Raw genomic sequence first — 17324 nt, forward strand, 5'->3', positions numbered from 1 at the left:
GTTGGATAACCCACAGTGATTTAGAAGCCACATAATATAATAAGACTACAAGTTCTAGAGCTTCAATATCAACCTTGAATCCAACTTCATCATTTACTAGGGCTGTGACTTGAGAAGATTGTTTAACCTGAAACCTTGTTTTGCATTCCTAAAGTTAGATTGATAATAGTGTCTGCTTCATAGCTGTCATTGTAATGGTTAAATCAATCTATGCCTCTGCTGTGGCATACTTACTAATGTCCCATTGGTATGAAAACCATTTGGGCAAGCTCAGAGTCACTGTGAAATAACACTAAGTGTGGTTTATTGGAAAACACCCATGTAACAGTTTACTCCACCTGTCTGGGCAGCCATCAAAAGCTGCACTGAATTGTGCTTTCAAATTCTAGTTTTTGTTATCATTGGAAAGACCTACTTATCTTAAAGATAGAGAACATGTTCTCAATTTACTTTGTGTACCAAAAGATCAGTTATTAACTGGACTCAAATAATGCTCAATTAATATTTATTAAGTTGAATAAATAAACACATTTTACATTAACATTTACCAAATGTGAGCTGCAAATTCAATCTTGGAAGACACTATGTGAAAGAAGGGTTCCGCATTACATTCTATAGCAGATTGGTTATAATATTGTTCCCTACACTCCATTCATCTTCCTATTTACATCTCGTGAAATTTAATTCCTATTAAGAGGTATTTTCATCAAGAGATAGAATCTTTTTCTCTACTCCTTAAATCTGTGCTGCACTTGTGACTTGTTGCATCCAATAGAAAATAGTGAAAGTGGTGTTTTCCCATTTTTAAGTGTAGGTCCAGAAGGATTAGCATTGCTTACTTCTCTCTCTATGTAATCTGCCTCTGCTAGGACAATGAGCTCAAGCTAGCCTGCTGGAGGATTAAAGACTCTGTCAAGTTACCCCAGCTGAGGACGCTGGACCATCCCTTCCTTAGGTGAGCTTCCCAGTAACGAGAGAAGCATGAGTGAGCATAGAGATCCATTAGCCTTATTCAAATGAGCAGAACTGCTCAGAAACCCATAGATTCAAATTTTGGGGGTGGTTTATTATAAGAGGTTTGTCCTGAAGGTGCCCAGCCATGTAACATGAAAAATAGAGACATTTATTGAAGAAGACATAAGAAATATTGTACATGGGACAATGACACCGTAGGCCCCTTTGCAGTGGGCACCTTGGGACATCACACAGGTCTCCCAATTGCCATCAGCTGCCCTGTCATATTTTTCTGAATCTCATTAACAGTCTGATGTTGCTCCCCTTTCAAAGGTGATTTTAATTTGGGAAAAAGCCAGAAGTCACAGGGCACCAAATATGGAATGTAGGGGTGCTGAGTCCCCTGTGTGATTTGATGTTTCACCAAAAATCTCTGCATAAGACCTGATGCATGAGCAAGCGTGTAGTCATGATGAAGCTGCCAATCACAGGTTGTCTGTAGCTGTGGCTTTCTGAATCATCAGGATAGTTTCCGTGGAGGAATGTTCAAGCTTAACACAATTTGATGCAGATTCATTGCTCTACTGGTTCAGTCATTTTGAATAAGACAGGCACACAGTACACATACTCAGTAAATGGCATCTACCGCCCCCACTGACTAGTACAGTGGATCATCACTGTTCATGCATGCGCATTCCAGTCCACTCTTCTTGGTTGCCAGGTTACATCAATGTCATGCAAACCATTTTCATTACATTAATAATGGCTGCAGTTTTTCCACACAGACCTCATATACATCAGTAGAAAATTGATACCGATACCCTCAAAATTTATTACACACACGCACACACATACATATAATACATATGAAACCACAGAGCAAGAAAACAATAGAAAGTTTGTAACTTTACCCAAATTATTTGGTTACAGGAATTTCACAATTCCTCCTTGTTTTTCTGTTTTACTATTTCCAGTTACATTTCTGCTTTAATAGTCTTTATAGCATACTTTGGAAACTTCTGTAGAATTCAGAAATAGGATAGTTCACCAGAAAATATAAAGTGGTGATGTTTTTTAGTGTTATTTATTTATTTTTAAAGATTTTATTTATTTATTTTTAGAGGGGAATGGAAGGAGAGAGGGAGAGAAATATCAATGTATGGTTGCCTCTTGTGCATCCCCTGCCGGGAACTGGCCTGCAACCCAGGCATGTGCCCTGACTGGGAATCAAACCTCAATCTTTCAGTTCCCAGGCCCATGCTCAATCCACTGAGCTATACCAGCCAGGGCTTATTGTTTCTATTTACTTTGAAATAATGAATTTGACTAAATTGGGTCAGGTTTATTACATATATTTTCATAAAGTACTTAAATTTTTTTCTTGTCTTTGTTACAAATGTCAATTCTCATACAAAAAATTTTAAAAGGCCATTTTATGGCACACATATGTGAAGAATAATCATTCAGACTAAGTCATGTCCACACTTGAATAAAGTGTTCAATGGTAGATGACTTAAAAGTCAATATTGAGTTACACAAATAAGAAGTTCTCAAAAAGTGCTTGACACAACTGAATAGATAAGAAACTGGGTAAATGTAATAGAAGATAATACTTGATATCAGTTGAGTGCTATAGAACTGAATTTAACTTTCCTGCCATGTAAAAATGACTGCTTTATGCTCCCAATATAAAAGTTTGTGTTCTACGGTAAACACAATATTTTATTAAATGAAATCTTGTCTGATTTTATTGTGATTTCTAGGGTAAAAGTATGACTTAGAGTACTGCTTTCAAATTTAAAGAACTTTAAGGTTTTTAATATCCAGTTGAATTTTACATGGTAATTTAAAATGAGTTTATTTGTAAGTTCTTTTTAAGAGTGCCATCTCTGCCACTTATCTGGGAAGCTATCAAGCTTTTCATAAATTTAAAATGTAAGATCTCTTGATTTTATATGCTTTTATGGTTATAAATTTTAATTTTGGATTAAAAGTCAGGTCTAAATCAATTTAACACTGAAATATGAAAGTAAATGTAGACAAACAGTTATGAAAGAGAATTTAAACCCCTTAGCAGGGGTTTATTACTCTTAGCAGAATAAAAATTTGACTGTAATTGTTAAGTTCTAGTTACTTAACTTTTGTTAAGCATTAATGCCTATTACTCTAAGTTAGCCAGATAGCTGTAATTATTTTCCTAATTAAAGGAACACATTTCCTTAAATAGCATTTAAAGGAAATGGGCAGTACTATATAATGTTCAATTCTACATGTAATGACTACTGAGTTGGCAGCATTTCAACTAAAAAATAATGATAGATCCTAGATGAAGAGTTTTGGGAAAGGTAAAAGGGTTTGGTGGGCTGCGATGTTCCAGAGCCACGCCTCTGGCCCTGTAAAGAACAACTTTATTTTTGAAACAAAGACAGTTATTTTTAATGGCCAAGCAGTCAGGTCACCACTCAGCTGTTTGGAAAGCAGCAGTCCCCAAACCTTTTGGCACCAGGGGCCAGTTTCATGGGAAATAATTTTTCAATGAACTGCAGGATGGAGAGGAGCTGGAGACAGGACCTGGGAATTCAAGCCCTAATGCAAGTAAAACTTCACTTGCTTGCCCGCCGCTCACCTCCTGCTGTGCGGCCCAGTTCCTAACAGGCCGTGGACTGGCACTGGTCTGGGTCCCAGGGGTTAGGGGATCTCTGTTTCAAAGGGCTTGGCCAGGAATCCCATTATTTCCTACCTCCTGATCAATTTGGCATTTCCACTAAGGAGTAAAGGTATCCATGTGATCCTTAGCCTGTATAACTAACATTTGAAGTGGGGGGCCTTGATGCAGGGCTGCCCCCTATAATTATTCTAGTTTCTAATAATTGAAGATGGTCTCTTCTGAGTAGAGGGGTCAGACACTCTGGAACTATGAGAAAAGAGTGAGTGAAGTAATACCCATTCCAGAGACATCCCAAAGAAAGGATCAAGTTTTGAGTTGTGTGCTTTCTGGTTACTCCTAGGATGGTGCAGGATTGTGAAGTAGAGGGTTTGGAGAAGGAAGTAAGGGCAGAATAGGTGGCCCCAGTATTTAATAACAAAGTTATTGTCCTACCTGCCATATCCATGTGTGTTGTAGCATGTATATTCCAGTCCAGGAATGGTGACCTCATGAGGTGGGGCCAGCTGGGGTGGGCAGCTTCTGTCTTGTGCCACTCTCTGCAAGGCAGCTGTGGACTCAGGCCCAAGAGCTCTTCAACTCAAGGGACAGAAGGCTGCTCAGTAGCCTACCTTCTTGCTCTTATAGCATGGTGTCTGAGGTAGCTTGTCATGATATGGATATTCCTGAGACCAGTCCCTCCTTCCAGCACACATGACACTTAGTGTCCTTTGGGGTGCACCTGTAAGGGCCTGTGGCATGTGATTGTCTTGCAAAAGCAACTAGAATTGAACATGCTTAGTCTCCTTCCCTTTCTCATTCTCCTGAGCCCTGGAATCCCTCTCCTGGTCCCAGCTGTAAGACTGCCTTGGCCATAGTTAATATCTCTTCCAAGAAAATTCTGGGCTTCTGAATAAGCTTTTATAGATTCTACTATTAGAGGCCAAGTGAGTTAAAAATTTGACTTTTAGTATTATTACCTAGCCCTCAGACGACTCTAGATCTACACTGATGTGCTTGATGAGTACCTCTCTCAGTCTCTCTAGAAATGTGGTGGGATTTTCATCTGAATCCAGATTAATGGCAAAGATCTTGGAATAGTTTATGGCTTTCTGATGGCCGACCTTAAGTCCTGCTTTAATGTAGAGTAGAAAATTATTCTGTCCCACTTCTGGGAAGAGCAGTTATAGTCCCATTCAGGAGCCATTGGTGGGACTGCTGTTTTTCCTATGGGACATTTGCTTCTGAAAAATGTAAGCTGTTAAATTTCCTGGCCTTTTTGTTACTTTCTCCTGTTCAATGTCTGATAGGGTCTGCTCCAAGACAACAATGACATCCTTCCAAGTTAACTCCTAAGCTAAGGTGAGGTGTTGAAAAGCATCTGCATATCTATCTAAGTTGTCAGAATAGTTTCCTAGGTTGATTTTAAATTGAGACAAGAGAAAAGGGTTTGTGAATCAACCGAGGGTCAAACTGTCCTGTGCTTTCTATTACAGCCTTGTGGGTGGAGAAGTCTTAAGGGTAGAGCAAGCAGGAGTCATTGGTTGGGCTGGGGGTTCTGGGAATGGGGCCAGTAAAGAAGACAGCAGGAGAGTTTTGCCCTGAGTTTCTACAGGAAAAGTGGGCTTTGAAAGGGTCTGAGAATTAGAGGAAAAGTCACCAGTTGCAGTGAGGAGAGAAAGCTTACACTTATGACATAAATCTCCATGACCCCTTAGATAAAAGAACACTTGTACATATGGGATTTTGGACCATTTACCAAGAAGTTTGTAAAAAAGGTCAAGCTGTAAAATTATATTGTAATTTAAGGTCTCCCTTAGTGGCCAAACCTCCCCATCCAATAGACAATATTGAGGCCAAGCACTGTTGCAGAAAAATATGTTGACTTTCTGTTAGGGTTTAAGGATCAAACTGAGGCCAGTTGGAAAGGATACTTCTAGAGGGGTGCCAGCAGAAATGGATTTTTGGCTTCCCATCTAGAAGGGACAGATACTGCGAGGTTAGAGAGACCAGCATCTTGGGGTCTAAACCTGAGGGTGTTGGCATCCTGAAACGCAGGGAACTGGGCCTCAGCATCCCGAGAACCTGTGTCCAAAACAGAGATCTTTGTCATGGATAGAGTGGAGGCGGAGGCAAATCAGCTCCTTCCCTTCCTGAGGGGTTGCTTATCGTGCATACAAAGAGTCTTGGCAGTTTCCTCATTCTTCTGGAAGTAGGAGAGGCTCAACCAGGCAGGGGAGCCAAAGAGGCTCAACCAGGGATTGAGGAGGAAATTATATGAGGCTAACAGGAAAATAGGAAGAGTGGAATCATGCAGAGCCTAAGAACGAGCAAAGTGGAGGCAAAAAGTTTGGTGTGATTGAATTCAGCACCTGCTTGTTGGAGGGATTTTATGAGCTGGATTCCTGCTAAAAGCTGTAATGCTAGGACCTAGTGAGTCATAACCACATGTTTCAGGCCTAGATTGTTGGCCTAAAAGGAATTGACTAATCCAGTAACAATGACTCTCTGAATGGGGAAATACTCTCCAGGACTAGTTATCTGCGTGGGTTCAATTTTGTGGGTTTTTGGGCTTTAAACAAAGGGTATGTTTGAGGATGAGGGGGATCCCTGTCTTAGTAAAGAACCAGAGGTGTAGGTTACAAACCCAGACTTGTCTGCTCTGCTTCTCAAAGGCACACAAAGGACAGGTTCATGCCGACCCATCTGCCCATTCAAGGTAATTTAAGAAGCTGACCTGATTCAAAAAAGTGTGCAGGAGGCCTCTGAGGAGATCCATGCAAAAGGTTCCTTGTCCCCACTTGAGGAGGGCATAACGAGACCAAGCTCAGTTTGAAAAGGAGTATAATGCAGGGTTTGGAACAGACAGCAAAGAGTCTAAGAACCTTGGACTCAGTGTGGTAAACTATTATTAGGTGGGGCCATAACCAGCCACAGAAGTTGTCTATTGATAGCCTCCAGCCAATGGTGGTATAAGCAGTGTTCACAGAGGCAAGAGAGGGGAGAGATAGGGCCTCCATCAGCAGGGTTGAGTATGGTCTAGTGAAGACACATGGCCTGGATGAGTGTGGCCATTGTTCATTAGGAGGGCAGATACAACACCTGCCCTGTTTTCAGGGTAGGCAGAAAGGGTTGAGGTATAAATAATGGCCAAAAGGCAGCAGGAGAACCTAGATCTAAAAAGAAAGGTGAAAACTGAGGAGACAGGCTGATTGAATGAGAAAGCATGGTTAGAAAAAGGAACCTAGAAAGGCTGCAGTGTTTTGCTGAAGGTTAAAATCTGGTCTCCTCCTCTGGAGAACTAAGTAGGGGAAGTGCACATGGGTGGGAGTGTGATTGCTTTTACAATGTTCCTTGTTGCATGGATGTTTGCTTGCAGCTGGCTGGGGACCTAGTGTCTCTTCCCTAGTCCATGACCAGCTTAACCTTTCATGGGAGACTTCCAGCAGCAAGCACCATAGTGGATTTTACATGCTTGACCCATGCACAGAGTGGGGCAATTTCTTGAGACGGTGAGAACAAGATGCCCTCAGCAAAACCAGTAACTATAGAGAGCTGGTTGCAAACTGCTATAAACCAAGGATAAACCATGAAGACAGCCCCAGCAATGTAAAAGAGTGAAAAAATCAAGGATCCATGGTAATAGGGTCAAAGAAAAATTGCAGTGGAGGAAAACTTATTCTGTCCAGGGATCTGAGTCACAGCACCAAAACACGTCACTGAGGCTGGGTTCTTCTCACTGATGCAATAAAGAGTTACAGATGAGCGAGACGAAAGTGGGTAAGAAGTAAGTTTTATTAGTATGTCCTCAAGGGAGAGAATGGGCCTCCTGAACGTGGCGTGAAAGGTCAGAGTCTCCTGAATCTGCTCCCTTAAGGGTACATGTGATTATTTTATCAGCGTAAGGGAAGGGTTCTAAATTGATTGACAGATACTTTGGTCATATAACTTTAGTCTCTTCTGGACATGCCCTTTCCCATAATTCTCCTTGCCTACCCACATGGGGGTGGTGGCGGTGGTGGTGAGGCTAAAACCACAATGGAAATTTTGCTAACAAGGGTGGTTAACTGAAACTATTTCAACTATTTGCCTTGGGTCAACAAAGGTAGTGGCCCCCTTCCTTCTTCCTCCCACTGCTCATTTCTAACTGCTGCCTACAGGAATTTGTTTCTTTACTTACATAGCATATTTTAGAATTTGTGGGAAGTTCTCAGTCTTTGTAGTTAAAACTGAAAAATGTCCCTTCTAACATTCTTACTGTGTTGGAAAGATTTTTCTCTGTATTTATACTCTTTAACTCTGTGTATATTACCCAAGTGTTGTATCGTCTGTTAATTGCTCTGAGTTCAGCCCAATTCACTTTTTGCTTTCTATGTACAAATGTGACTAATAAATTAAGGGGTTTTTTTGAGGGGGGTGATGAGAGGGGAGACAGGAGAAATTTCTATTTAGGGCTTCAAATACAGGTGATTTCCCTGTGTCAGGAATATCATGCGCTTCCTTTATCTGGTTATTAAACATGCCCTGGAGTTCAGTTGTCCTAAGTTACTGCTGCTTAACAATTTGATATTCAATACTTATGTTGTTTCCATGTCTGTATAGTCTAACCGATAATGACTGATATTCTTACTCATTGCTCAGATTTCTTTCGGGATATATACAGTATGGAGGCTAAAAAAATAATATTTCTCCTACCTTCTAAGTTCTTCTAGCCAAGCTAATAATCAAAATAACAGATAGATTAACAGGAAAAATATCCACGATTTATTATTATGAATAGACATTAGAGGATGTCACAATAATCAAAACTGTAAGGCATTAGATAGTGAGAGTGATATATTATTCTGGACAAAGGAGAAAAGAGAGGAAATAAGCAGTTTACAGGTGGCTGAGAAAGAGAGGAACATAAAGTAAGGGGCAAACAAATTCCTGCTAGACAATCCAGCAACTATGGCACACAGTGAGGAATCTAATTAACCGGCCCCTGCTGAGATCCTCCCTGTCTACCGTACTTAATCCAAATTAAGCTAAGGTTAAAAATCTTAAGGTGATTATGCTAAGATTTCTTTCCTGAAGCAGGCCTTTTATTCTGAATCACCTCAGGTAGGAAAGGGGGGAGTTCAAAAGTTCTTTCTGTATCTTTTGTTTCTTAATAACCAGCTTAAAATCAATATCCCAAAAGGGGTATTTGGGGGATGTCAAAATTGGTCCCTCTGAACATGCCAATAACCCCTAAAAAATAAATCCTGACTGTTTTATTTTATGGGACTGTTTACCTATCCAATACAATAGGTTCTTTTCATTTATGTCCTAGTTTTACAGTCATCGGGGATGCCAACTTTACTTAAAAGAAGTCTCTTGATACCGAGAAAGATTCTAAACTCAGGTAGTTTTTAAAAATCCAGTTGTATTCTTTCTAAAGAAATTCTTATTTCTACAGAGATGACAATACTGGCATTGTGCCAGGTGGGGTCAGGGGAGAGGGAAGGGGCCATAGGAGGAGGTTGCCTGAGGCCACACAGTAAAGAAGCGTGGGTGGGGGTGGGTGGGTCGGGGGATGCCCTATCTCCGGGCAGAGACACTGCAGGGGGAGGGGCAGACCTGCCAGTCTAGCCTGAGAAAGGGTGGGATTGGCTGGGAAGCTGGAGGGTTCCAGATTGCATGGAATTACGGGCTGGGGGATTTAAACAGAGGGAAGGCAGAGATATGACCCTCTTTCTCTTCCTTGAGGATCCACTTGGATGATTAGACAGTGGTTACCTGCCTTTCTGAAAGGATGGTGTTTTTAAATGGGAGAAGGATCTCCAGGAGCCCCCTTGAACTGGTCTGGCTGAGGGGAGAGTTTTTCTCTGGGTGTTGAAGAAGGGATGGGCTCTGAAGCAGTTGCCTGCCATTCTTCCAAAATTACGTAGCTTTTGAATAAAAAAATTCCTTTCCTTTTTCACTAAACCTCTGCCTCTGGAACTTGCCTGTAGACCCCACTTCCATTTGGTAAGAGACTTAAATTAGAAACTTACACCAGAGCTCACATTGCAAGTTTGAAATTCTGTATCAGTTTAACCTGCTCTCATTGGGTTTTTTCCATTATGCACTTTTTCATTATATTTTTCCATTAGTAAGAAGAGCAATGACCCAAAGAATCTATGTGTAAACCATAATTTCAGAAAGCAGCAATAGCATCATTGATTTTTCCCTCCCAAATGATGTGCTTTGAGAAAGAGAAGGGGTCATAAAGATTCAGTATAAAATAAAGACATGTTTTAGTGTATGAAACAATGGGATTTCCGGTTCCCACTGAATATAACTTATTCATTTTAAAATAAATTTACCCCCAAATATCTCTTTATCTCTTTCTCACACATACACCTTGCTAATTCTTTATAAGAGAGGGCGGTTGCTTCCTTTTCAGATCCTATAATTCTCTCAATTAATAGATTTGTTTATTCCCCTAAAACCAGACAATTTTTTTTCTGTGGATGTAAAGGGGCCACATACTGAACCTGACAAGCTCAGGAGAGTCTCGTGTGGCAGCCTGACAAACTCAGAGATCTAGGTTACCCAGAGATCTAGGTTAATTTCAGACCTGTAGAATGGTCTGAAATTAAAACTTTCAAACTGAAAGCAGGTAATAGTGAGCAGTTATGTCCCAGGCCAGAATCTTCCCTGGGAAGAGTCAATCTGTTCCTTACTTGAGCCTGTCTATTGTCTTTTTTGCATCTAAAATAACATAGCTTTGGAATGTCAAGCCAACTTTCATTTTTCCTGACCTCTCTGGACACATACCATGCCAGAGCAGAGCAAATTCTCTCATTGTTATTGCTGTCATGTTAATTGTTGACTGTTAAGTATCCTGTACTCACCTGTGTAAAAGAAGTATGTGTCTATCATTTTACTTTTTATCAAATCCCAGAGGTTTCCCCACACCCTTGATTTCTCTCACCTCCCTATTTCATCACCAGTGGATTTCACGTAACCCACTTACACCTCCTTCTTTGACTGTAGTAGAAAATAAAATGCAAAGCTGTCATTTTGCAGAGCATTTTTACTAACACTTGCTTTCTATCCTAAATTCTACACTTAACACTTATAAGTTGAATGGTCTGCCATTAAAAGAAGATAGAGGAGAATGGTTTTCTGACAAAGTTATAAGTAAGTGGATGATATACAAACTTTAAGTCAGAAATGGAATTAAAATATGCAATTCTAATTTAGAAAAAATTTCCATTAATGACTACAAAAGACATCTTTAATGGATGATACATCTTTCTTTCTTCCAAATTGAGATGTAAAGCACATAATTAAAATGCAAAATGGCCTCTCTAGAAAGTCACAGAATTATTTAAAGCATTACTCCACATGGTACTTTTTTTCAATCTAAATTCTGAGAGGATTGTCTTGCTTCCAATTTTATTCCAAAATGGTATGAGCAAAATACATATCTTATATAAGATGTAACAATAATAGAGAGGGACCCCACTTCCGAAGTCATGTAAAACTGAGCCTATTATCTAATTCTGCCTTTTAAAGAGATGAAAAAGGTGGTGATTACATAATTCATATTAGTGGAAGAAATAAAATTATTTTTACTCATAGAGTCTCGTTTTCCTAGAGCTTGGCTGTCAGAGGAGATTACAGGTCTGATATTTTGGAGGCTTTGCCAGTATGGGATACTCAGGGTTAGCACCTGGTATAGGTAGCCCATAGTTTACTAGGACACATTAGTCCGTCTGTTGATTCTCAAAGGTAGGAGTGCACTCAGCTATAGGAGATGGAGGGCAAAACTTCTCCTTTAAGAGAGTGAGGGAGAGTGTTCACACAGCAGAATTGGTCGATGGGACAGACCCAGGGAGGTGGGAGTTATACAGCAGAGAGGAAAGAGTTTTGAGCAACAGGGCAAAAAGAGCTCATACACAAGGTAAACTAGAAAGAGATCCTTATTGGTGAAGTGGGCAGAGTTTTAACCTTAAAAACTAAAAAAGTTAAACATATATTATGGAAAATATCAAACATATGCAAAATACAGAGGATAGCTGAATGAACTCCTTGTGCCTATCACACAGCTTCAGCAATAATCAATCACTGGCTCATCTTGTTTCCTCTACAAAAATGCACACATTTCCTTTCCACACTTCTCCTGAATCTTTTAAGATCAATCCCAGTCATCACATAATTTAATTTATTAATAAATATTGCAGTTCTAAAATATAATGGCCTTTTCTAAAATTTACAACCATACCATTATTCTGCTCCCAAGCTGAACAATAAATCCTCAAAGTTATTGAATCTCTAGTTGGTCACATTTTCCCAATTTCATCTGTTAACAGTAACATTGGTTATATGTCCCAAGCTTTATGTTTTTCAGTCTTTCTGTTTTCCTTTCCCATTTGTTGAAAACAAGGTCATTTTCTCTTACAGTTCACCATATAACGGCCTTGGCTAATTGTACATTTGTGATGTTGTCTCATGTGTACTTCTGTTTTCAACTTCCCACAAATTGAATGTCAGATGCAGAGGCTTCATGAAATATAAGTTTGCTATTTTTGTCAAAAATAGTTCACAAGTGGTATTCCGTAATGTAATGTTGACTTTTTTTATGTTAGCAGACACTAATATATGCATATGCCACATTCATTATTTAATTAGAAGTTGCAAATGGTGATATTCTAATTCTATCATTACTTAACTTATTATCAAGAATATTTATTTTAAAAGAATATTGGAAAATTTAAGAAATGTCATTGTGGAGATTCAGTTCTTCTTGCACATTTAATAAATTTAATATCTAGTGAATTTAGTATAAGTGATATTATTTCAAGTGAAGTAAAAGAAATTTTACCATTTTGCAGGGGTGACTTTGCCTGCAAGTCCCCCTGTCTGCCATGAATGAAAGTAACAGTACCAAGACATGATCTGCTTGGGGAAGAGAGGTGGCCAATCTCTCAGAGGAGAAAGGCCAGGAGCCCCTTCCTCAATGGCTTTTACTGGATTGTAATACACAGGAATGCAGGCGGCAAGGATCAAACAGTAGATAACATTTCAAAGAAATCTGAGAACTTAGTCTGAGTCAGTGTCTGTCAGGTAAGGGGGTTGCAAAAATTTTGGGAGACATACTCACTTCCTGCTCGGACCCTTATCATATGAATGAAAGCACTCTTAGCAAAGCAGGCTTCACAGGACTTCAGGAATTCTTTCTTATGCCCTATCACCCTGGATCCCGCTCTAGTCAGCAGAGAAGCTGCACTGCCTCCCCCATCACAGGTTTTCAGGCTTAAGTGGATTAGAGCTAGGAAGCACTTCTCCCAGAGGATGTGGGGACTCGGGCTATGTCAGAATATCCAGGGGGCGAGGCTCCATCACTTCCTCTTTGTTGCAGCCCCAGAGTCCTTCCATGATGGCCTCCCAAGTGGTCATGTCTGGCTTAGGTTGTCCCTCCTTTGAGGTGTCATACCCGTCTCTGACTATCAGACCATACACTGGGGGCAGGGGAGTAAGCAGAAGCAGCATTTGCTACCAGAGACAAGCTTTGTCTCCTTGTGGCTTGCATTCTGGAGGTCACTCACTCATCCTCAGCCATTGGAGGCAGTTAGGATTCCTGAAACCAGTCAGAGCAGTTCCCAACACCATTTCTAGCTTTCTATCTACATAATAGGGTAGATAATGACATACTTCATAACTAATGTTTTAGTATAAGGAAAAGCTTGGAGTCAAAAAAGACTAATAGAAATTTATGCTAACTTTGTGGGTCCTTCACTGATCAGTGAATACAGTATGTTGTTTTAAATGTAAAGGACATTTAAGATAGTTTGAAATCAGGAAGAATATTTTCCTGATATTGATAGAAACTTTTATATTTTCATATTATAGTGTTAATTTGTATTTATAATTAAAATCCTCAAGGCACATAAAAGTATCAGTTGATTTTGGGGTACTAAAGATGTATAAAAGTATGCTAATTTATTTGTTAATTTATCCATGTGAGACATATGCTATGTAATTAATATAAAAAGAGGTAAAGTTTTATGCTTATAAAAGAATTAATATTAAAATTCTTGCAAGCTACTTTTTTGTAATAACTATATTTTTGTCTTTAGAACAATTCAACCGCACTTTGACCATTGATACTTTCAGCTGTGACACCAAGTAAGTTTCTTTGTTTAATTTGGCTGGTTTGATTGAAAGTCCATAATAAAAAATTCAGAGATGTGGGATTTTATGTGAGTACATTTATTTTCAACTTATTTTTTAAGACTTCCCTTTAGAAGAAACCTGTTCATTAAAAAAAGAAATTAGGCCTGTGTCAGGCTGACTGGAATAAAACTTTCATTATAATCTTGAGAGATCATGTCCCTACTGCAATTCCCTTTATGAAGAAAATGAACTGATTATATGAGCAAAAATGGGACTCTATAATATCTTTATAGCTCAGCTTAGCACTCTATTTGTAATGGGCTGTATAAGCCAGAAGGGGAAACTTCTTTTGTCTATTTTTAATCTTCACCTCGAGTTATATTGTCTCTTCCAGTGAATTTGAAGTCTCCGAGGCTGCTGCAAGAGGGGTGAGCCTGTATCTACTAGTACACAAGCAGTAAATTTCTTACCCCAAATTCTATCACTGTGTGCCACTTTCTGAACGGTGCTATCATTAATTAGTTCAATCTTTCTCCCCATCATTGGTCACGTTATATTTTGCAATGTGTCTGCCAAATGGTAAAATAAAATACCATCCATTTATTCACTGAGTCAAATGATTCCGTGTACACCATGTGACAAGCCCTACACTAAGATTGATTTCTTTCCTAACAAGGCTCGTGTGAGTGTAGTCCATGTATTTATCTGTAGAGGCACTTACCCATGATGAGGGGAGAAGCAAATGAAGAAAGGGAGCAGGGAGAGGCAAGCCATTCCAGGGAGGGAAAGTAGTATGTGCAAAATCAAAAAGGCATATGCCAGAGGAACCTCGTCATTCTACTTTAGGCATTCAAGACATTGGTCATTTGTAATATGATGAGTGCTTCTTCCTTACAGGAAGACATGGACTAAATAAACTTCAACCTGAGAGAATGGGACCACTTGAACTGGGCCATTACATTCCTAAGAGACAATTTATAGAATTTTCAAGTGGAAGAATTGAAAAGCACGATATGTGACATAGTACTTATATCTCATGATATATAATGTGCCATACACACACACACACACACACACACACACACACACACACACACACACACATGCTGGTTAGTTTTTATGCCTGAAAGCAGCTAATGATTGCTCTAAGCAATCATCTTGGGTATAAAAAACAGAAGGATGTTATCTTGTCAAAAAGAAACACAATGGTGACTTTGTAGAGCTTTCTCTGTCCATGATCATAAAGTAGTGGATGACCCACTTGTCAGAAATATGTTAGGGTTTACTATCAATTGAGAAAACAATGTCCAGAAGGAGTTTTTGATAGATTGATATTCTGTATCAGTACAAAATAAAGAAACATTAAAAACAAGCACAGGGCTTTCAGTAAACTAGGTGTATACATTTCTCATATTCTCTCATAACCACATCCAAAATTACAGCTATAGTACAGAACAACCCTCATTCAGAACCACCTGAAATCTAGCTGAGTGGAAAGAAGTCTTATAACTAAAGATACAAAGAAAAAGCGACATCTAGAGACTGGTAGGAGGGGCAGAGAGGCAGAATGTGCTGGTTCCACACCCAACTATTGTGGTTAAACACTGGGAATAATATCTTCCCTGGGAAGTGCCCCCATGAAAAGTTGGGGTCCCAGCCCTAGGCCAAGCCACATTGCTGAGAGTTCCCATGCCAAGGAAGAGAAGTCTGGCTACGTAAACCAGCAGAGATTGTGGCTGAAGGAGATAGAGGGCTCTGAAATCCCTGGTGGTCCTCTTAAAGGGGCTGCACTCACTCACACTCACTTACTCTGAGTTCCAGCCCTGGGACAGCATCTCAAAAGGTGCCAGGAACCTATGGGGAGAAAACAAATTGTCTGGCAATATCCAAATGTTGTAAGGGGCAGCTTTCTCTCAGAAATACTGGTAGAGGCCATTGTTCTTTTGGTGAGCCCTCGCCCACAGAGCCAGCATGTGGGTAGCATATCTGAGTCTCCATCTACCTGCTTGTCACTGTTCACTGCACCCTGGTGATTCCCTGAGACCCTGCCTCACCCAACCTGGGCATCCACCCTAGATATTTCCAGTGGCTTTTCTATACAAGTAGCCTGCATTGGTTCATGCTTCAGGCTTTCCTAAAAATCTCTAAAAGATTAACAAAACCCAAACAAGTGAATTTGGCCTCAGTGTAACTCACACCTCTTGCTAAGTGGCCCCATGCCCAGTACTAGTGGCAGCTGGCCCATGTTGGCAGCTTAGACAGTCCTGGGCACCTCTAGGTCCAGCACAAGTAGCAGCCATCTGCAGACCACTTTGTAGCTCATGCCGGTGGCCCTGAGAGGGGCACAGGTGGTGGCTGGCCTTGGCCTACACCTTCTCACAGGCTCCAGAGCCAGCTCACCCAGTGGTCAGCTTCAGACTGTATTGACACACCACCCAACCAACCACCTCTACAAGTGACACACTAAAATTTCAGACTCATCAGTCCCCAGAACCCTGCTGAGTGAGATTTTCTCCATGGGTCTTGCTCCTGTACAGCACTTTCTCAGGTGTAGTCACCATAAATTCCCCAAAAAGACATTTATGGAACTGCATTTGGTCAATATGGTTGAATTTGTTCAAGATGTAGTGTATTTTGATGGAGAAAGGGGTGAATACCTACAGGACTCCCAAAGGAGAGGTCTGGTCGGCAGTTTTAACGTTATGATTTTTATTACCTCTCTGAAACAGGATGTGGAGAAAGAAGTGAGTCAATTTTGGAGATCAAGAAGATTAATCATAGTTTGTAAGAGTTGGATGTGGACCTCTCTCTAACAAACCCCCTTTTCCTTCAGAATCCGCCTGTCATTTTACTGTACTCTACTGCCATAGCAAAGGCACCAGGTGAAAGGTTTGCTGCTGCAGGTAAGAGAACGTGTATGGTAGGCACAGAGCCGTGGAGATGTGGAAACACAGAACATTTTATCATCGAGCAACAGCCTTGCATGTGAAGAAGTCAGTTTTCCCATATTTTTCACCCTGAAATACTTTTTAGTTCCCTGGTTTTTTTTGTTTTATTTTGCTTTAAGTTAGAGGTATACATACTTTTGGGAATTTATTGCTCCATAAGACTCTGTTTCTGATATGGTTAGGGTCAAATATTAAGATGTTTAATAGTGTAAAAGAAGCCATGTGTGTGTGTCTTCTTTCATATCAATAATATTTATTGAAGATGTGATATTCGCCAAGCCTTGTTTAAAGTACTACAAATAGAGCAATAAACAATAGGAAAAATATCCAGCTTTATTAACACTTGCGTATGGGAGACAAACAATAGACCTTGGACTCGAACAATAGACTTTGCACTCAATCTAGTGGTTACATTTCCCAGCAAAAAAAAAAATAGGACTTAAATTTTACCATACATTGCAACAGACCCAGACAGAGCAGAGAAACAGCTGAATTATAGACACATACAAAGAGATATAAGACAGAGCACAGACATTTATTGAATATTCTTAGGGGTATATACCTGAGTAAAAACATAGCTTTTATCACAAAGCATTTATAGTCTAATGAGTTCATATGTGACAAAAAGCAGGTAGATTCCAATTATATAA

This window comes from Artibeus jamaicensis, unplaced genomic scaffold, assembly GCF_021234435.1.
Source record: "Artibeus jamaicensis isolate MK-2021 breed Jamaican fruit bat unplaced genomic scaffold, CSHL_Jam_final scaffold_584, whole genome shotgun sequence".
NCBI classification, from domain to species: domain Eukaryota; kingdom Metazoa; phylum Chordata; class Mammalia; order Chiroptera; family Phyllostomidae; genus Artibeus; species Artibeus jamaicensis.